This window comes from Mandrillus leucophaeus, unplaced genomic scaffold (assembly GCF_000951045.1).
Source record: "Mandrillus leucophaeus isolate KB7577 unplaced genomic scaffold, Mleu.le_1.0 Scaffold114, whole genome shotgun sequence".
NCBI lineage: Eukaryota > Metazoa > Chordata > Mammalia > Primates > Cercopithecidae > Mandrillus > Mandrillus leucophaeus.
In genome coordinates this window covers 3191071-3197070 of record NW_012099654.1, presented here as the reverse complement: position 1 = coordinate 3197070, position 6000 = coordinate 3191071, and the positions used below count along the sequence as shown (strand labels likewise).

The window sequence follows — 6000 nt, the reverse complement described above, 5'->3', positions numbered from 1 at the left end:
AAAAAAAAAAAAAAAAAAAAACAAACAAACAAAAAACCATTTGAGATAGGGGGACATTTGCTCCAATTCTAACCTTTTCTTCCATCTCATATCTAAATCACTCAGTATGATGCCATTTCTGAAGGCTACCAAGCAGGATTTTTCTAACACTATTACCCAGAAATCTGAAAAGAAAATTGCCTTTTGATAGCACAATAAAAGTCTAAGTTGGGCATGCTGGTTCATGCCCGTAGTCGCAGCAGCTTGGGAGGATCGCTTGGGCCCAGGAGTTTGAGGTTAGTCTTGGCAACATAGCAAGACCTCATCTACTTAAAAAAAAAAAAAAGAGTCTAGAAGGGCTCAAAAACAGCTCAGAACTCTTTCTCTTATGCATGTAAAAGAAATACAACTATGTTGGTCAGGCACGGTGGCTCATGCCTGTAATCACAGCACTTTGGGAGGCTGAGGTGGGTGGATCATGTGGTCAGGAGATCGAGACCATCCTGGATTGGATAACACAGTGAACCCCTCTCTCTACTAAAAATACAAAAAATTAGCCAGGCATTGTGGTGCATGACTGTAGTCTTAGCTACTCAGGAGGCTGAGGCAGCAGAATCATTTGAACCCGGGAGGTGGAGTGTGCAGTGAGCTGAGATCGCGCCACTGCACTCCAGCCTGGGCAACATAGCGAGACTCCATCTCAAAAAAAGAAAACAAATACAACTACGCTTACTACAAACTCACAAAACCATAGAGGGGCTTGTTAGATAGAACAATTATTAATAACAAATTAATAGTGTACTGTTAACCCAAAAGAGAGATGGTTAAGAACATAGCACTTTTAGTCTACCATATTGACAAAAGTTAACTGAATTACAATATTCAGTGCTACTATATCAATAGAAAACTGACCTGGGAATGTAAGCTGGTTCAACTTTTCTAATTAAGAGTTTGGCAGTAAAAATTTTTAAAACTTGGCTGAGGCCTGTGGCGTGTAATCCTAGCACTTTGGGAGGCTGAGGTGGGAAGATCACTTGAGGCTAGGGGTTCAAGACCAGCCTAGGCAACATAGTGAGACTCCTGTATCTACAAAAAATAAAAAATTAGCTGAGAATGGTAGCCCATACCTGTAGTCCCAGCTACTCAAGAGGCTGAGGCAAAGATCACTTGAGGCTTCAATGAGCTATGATCGTGCCACTGCATTCCAGCCTGGATGACAGAATGAGACCTTATCTCTTAAAAAATAAATAAAATACCAGCCTGGGCAACATAGTGAGACCTCATCTCTGTTACAAATAAAAAAATTAGCTGGGCATGGGGGCGTGTGCCTGTAGTCCTCAGTACCAGCTACTCAGGAGACTGAGGTAGGTGGATCGCTTGAGTCCAGGAAGTCAAGGTGCAGTGACTGTGATCTCACCACTGCACTCCAGTCTGGGGAACAAAGCAAAACCCTGTACTAAAATTAATAAAAATAAAATAATATAATATAATAAACACTTGAAAATGTTCATGGCCTTCGTTCTCACAATTATGCTTCTAGGAATACATTCTAAGGAAATAATTAGAAAAGGGTGCAAAGAGGTATATAAAAGGATGCTCACTGTAGCACTATATACAACAGAGAAAAATCAAAAATAAGCTAAATGTTCAATATTAGGTGAGTAGGTAAATTCAGCCATGCATATGCATAGACAAAGACATATAGACTTATATTTACTGATGGGAAGATGGGCCTATATATAAGTTTAAAATAAAGATTATAAAACAGTTTACATAGAGTTACCTATTTTGGTAGAAGATTTTTAAAAATCTGGCACATATGGATAATTACATACACCTTAATATTTATCTCATATACATGACAGAAGATAAATGGAATATTAGTAAACTATTATTTTAATTTTATTTATTCTACTTTCAAATTCTGCTAAAATTAGCATGCATCACTTGTACACTAAAAAAGTGAGAGGGGTGAAATAATTACCACAACAATAATGTGCTCCTATGGACAAAAGGTGAGAAAAAGCCTCACACAGAACCATTTTTTTGCAATGATGCTCCCTATAGATTAAGCTGCAAATGTACTGTACATCCTTTGATTTCTTTCTTTTTCAACTGAGGATGATGTTCTTCCTCCTTTGATTTCTAAGGTGACACCTTTAAATGTGAACTGTTATGCAAATAAATGTGACCAAAATGATCAATTTATGAATCTAAATTCTTTCTATTCTCTGTACACCTGAAAATTATTTTCTGGTTTGTGGCTACAGTCATTATTTCAAGAACTTGCCAGCCTGGGCAACACAGCAAGGCCCTGTCTCTACAAAAAATAAAAACAATTAGTTGGGTGTGGTGGAATGCCTGTAGTCCCAGCTACTTGGGAGGCTGAGAGACAGGAGGATCACTTGTGTCCAGGAGGTCAGAGGTCAGGTTACAGAGCTATGATTGTGCCACTGCACTCAGCCTGGACAACAAGTGAGACCTTGTCTCCTTAAAAAAATAAAAATGAAAATAAAAAAGGCTGGGCATGGTGTCCCAGGCCTGTAATCCCAACAGTTTGGGAGGCTGAGACGGGCAGATCACTTGAGGTCAGGAGTTCAAGACCAGCCTGGCTAACATGGTGAAACCCTGTCTCTACTAAAAATACAAAAATTAGCTGGGTGTGATAGCGTGTGCCTGTAATCCCAGCTGAGACAGGAGAATCGCTTGAACCTGGGAGGTGGAGGTTGCAATGAGTCAAGATCGTGCCACTGCACTACAGCCTGGGTGACAGAGTGAGACTGTCTCAAAAAAACCAAAAAAACAAAAATGAAAAAACAAACAACAACAACAACAACAAAACACAGAACCTGTAGTCCTTTACAACTTTAATTTCTCAGATCTGGAGTGACTTTGTTCCTAATATCTGCCCATCAGACAGATTCATGTGTTGGTACTAATTTCCTGGTAGATATATATATTTTATTTTAAGCTATTTTCAGGGCATCTCTGAGTTGTACACTTGATTATTTCAGCCAATTCAAGACTATAAAATACCATTTCAACAAGAACAAGGTAGTCATGAGCCAACACTTACGTAAACAGCAAAGTGAAATTACCAGAGATTTAGAAGGCTTCTGTATGGGAGCTGATATAAATGATCAAGAAACTAGGTATGATACATGTATCTGGACTTTTAAAGTTTGTTGGAGTAAATAAGGATTATATTATGCTTATATAATATTTTGGCAAATTATTAAAGGTGATTAAAAATGTTGACTTGGTTTTTAAATTAATTATGAAGATCTTACAAAACAAAGAATTTGGCTACTTCCAATATTTCAAGTGTTGTAGAGCAACTGATGTGTATTTGTGTATTAAGAACAATGTAGGCCAGGTGTGGTGGCTCACGCCTGTAATCTCAGCACTTTGGGAGGCCGAGGCAGGCAGATTACCTGAGGTCAGGAGTTCGAGACCAGCCTGGCCAATATGGTGAAACTCCGTCTCTACTAAAAATGCAAAAAATTTAGCTGGGCGTGGTGGCAGGCGCCTGTAATCCCAGTTACTCAGGTGGCTGAGGCAAGAGAATCGCTTGAACCCAGTGGGCGGAGGGTGCAGTGAGCCAAGATTGCACCATTGCACTCCAGCCTGGGCGACAAAAGCTAAACTCTGTCTCAAAAAAATAAAATAAAATAAAACAAAAATAAAAATTAAAAATCGATGTAATATAACAAGTGTTTCTAATGTTAATGAATAACCTTTGAGCCTCTTACTTTGCTTAATACAAAAGTCTCTGTAGGGTGTGAGAACTGTAAAATGTAACACTATTGCATAGTCACTACTATAATTTTACACTGTGTTGAACTAGAAGAGTTTTCCAGATAACACAATGTTTCTCAGCTAATATTAACTTCAGATCTACATCCAATGCTATATTCTCAAGTGTGACTGTACAGAATCAACTTGCTAGATCCTTTGATAATGGGTGATAAGGCAGTGTAACATCCTTTGAAACAGAAACTCTTACAATTGGGAAGTAGTCATCTATTCTAAAGGAACTGCCAAACATAAGGTACACAATTTAATCACAATAGTTAATTGCTAGAGTCCATATCTGCTAATGACAACTAATGCTTTAGCAAGGACAGTAAATACTTGAAGACCTTAATGTAATTTTCTTCATTTTTACCTCTGCTGGCATACAAAACAGTACATAATCAAAAGTTAAAACAGGATCGGATCAATCATGAGCAAAATATATTAGAAAAAAAATTCAGCAAGATTTCTCTTGTTACATATGTGAGCTTTACAAAAAGTTAATATTATGAAGAAGTAAGCTGTAATTCAGCAAAATTTTGTAAAAATATAGGCACCTGCTTCTCAGTGATATAGTTACCTGTACTTAAAGGCAATTCAGCTGTTCTACAGCACTACCATGAGGGCCCTGGTTTGGGTTCGGAACCCCTAATTCTTAGGCATTCTTTATTACTGGCTTACATTCTTTCCTTGCTGTCATTATATTTTTTTTCATTTATAGCCTATGTATGCCTATATTCTTGATTAGTCTGTGATATTATTTTAATGCAATGTGGAGCTTAGCATAATAAACCAAAGTCTCCTAGTACTATGTAGTTTTGTCACAGATTCATTATGAATGGATCTCTTTTTTAAAAAATATGTGGAGCCAGGCACGGTGGTTCACACCTGTAATCCCAGCACTTTGGGAGGCCAAGGTGGGCAGATCACGAGGTCAGGAGTGCGAGACCAGGCTGGCCAACATGGTGAAACCCCGTCTTTACTAAGAATACAAAAATTAGCGAGGCGTAGTGGCATGTGCCTAAAATCCCAGCTACTTGTGAAGCTGAGGCAGGAGAATTGCTAGAACCTGGGAGGTGGAGGTTGCAGTGAACCCAGATCATGCCACTGCACTCCAGCCTGGGCAACAGAGCAAGACCCTGTCTCGAAAATAAATAAGTAAAATTAAAAAAAAAAAATGCATAAATGGACAGGCAAAAGGTAAAATAAACTGTAGTACATTTGGTTATGGATGATTTCTGATCCAGAGTTGCTAAATCTTTTTCTTAAAAGTATTCAAGGAGAAAAAAGCTGTACAAGTCAGAAAAACACCATGCCATATTCTTCTCTATGGCAGGTTAAAAACTAATGTAAACTTTATTTATATACATAAAAATAATAGAAATCTCTTTTGACTTTTAAAAACTTTTATAGCAATACGCTCATAGAGTAAAAATAATGATGTAAACTTTTATTAGCTCAAATAAATTATGTTATAATAGCAATAAAAGCTAACATTTATTGAGCACTTATTATGTGTCAGGTTCTAGCTAAATCACAAAAATGAAGCACAAAAAAGTTAGAAAACTTACTGGGATCATACAGCTAACCAGGATTTAAACTTAGTCATTCCAACTAGAGTGCTCAGGTCTTTAATATAGGATTAACATAATATAATCTAATCCAATAAAATGCAATAACCAGAAAGATAAAAAGTTGAATGGCAAAGATGTGAAGATTAAGAAAATTAAAAAAAGAACCAATGCTGACACTAAAAAAAACTTCCTCCAATGGTAATTTGATTTTATTTTGAGGGTAGAGACTGCAAGCATCCAGCTTCCTGTCTTAAATTCCCAAACCCTTACCAATGTTAAAAATTAAAACAAATTTCCATAGATTTAGCATATGAACAGAAATATTCATTTATAATACCCAAAGGTAATTTGTATAAGGAAAACACAATCTGCTCAATGGAGCTTAGTATTATAATGGAAATGAAACATATTATTAAAAAGTGATTTCTTTGCTGAATATAATTTGGAGATACTTTAAATTAGCTTAAAAGTGAGACTGCTGAAATCTGCTTTTCTGCTATAACATATCATATAGACCACATCCATCAAAACTGCTAAATCCTGACTGAAGAAACAGATATTACATGATACCAAAACCCAGTATCTTCTATTTGTTTCAATTCAGTTTGAAAATCTTTCTGGAGTACCTCCTATATGACAAAATTCCAAGCTG

General features: G+C 36.9%; 1 protein-coding gene across 1 annotated transcript in view; it reads right to left on the bottom strand.

The window, feature by feature from the left end:
* COL4A3BP (collagen, type IV, alpha 3 (Goodpasture antigen) binding protein) overlaps positions 1-6000 on the bottom strand; it is a 155336-nt gene that overhangs the window by 31608 nt on the left and 117728 nt on the right. The window lies entirely within an intron of this gene.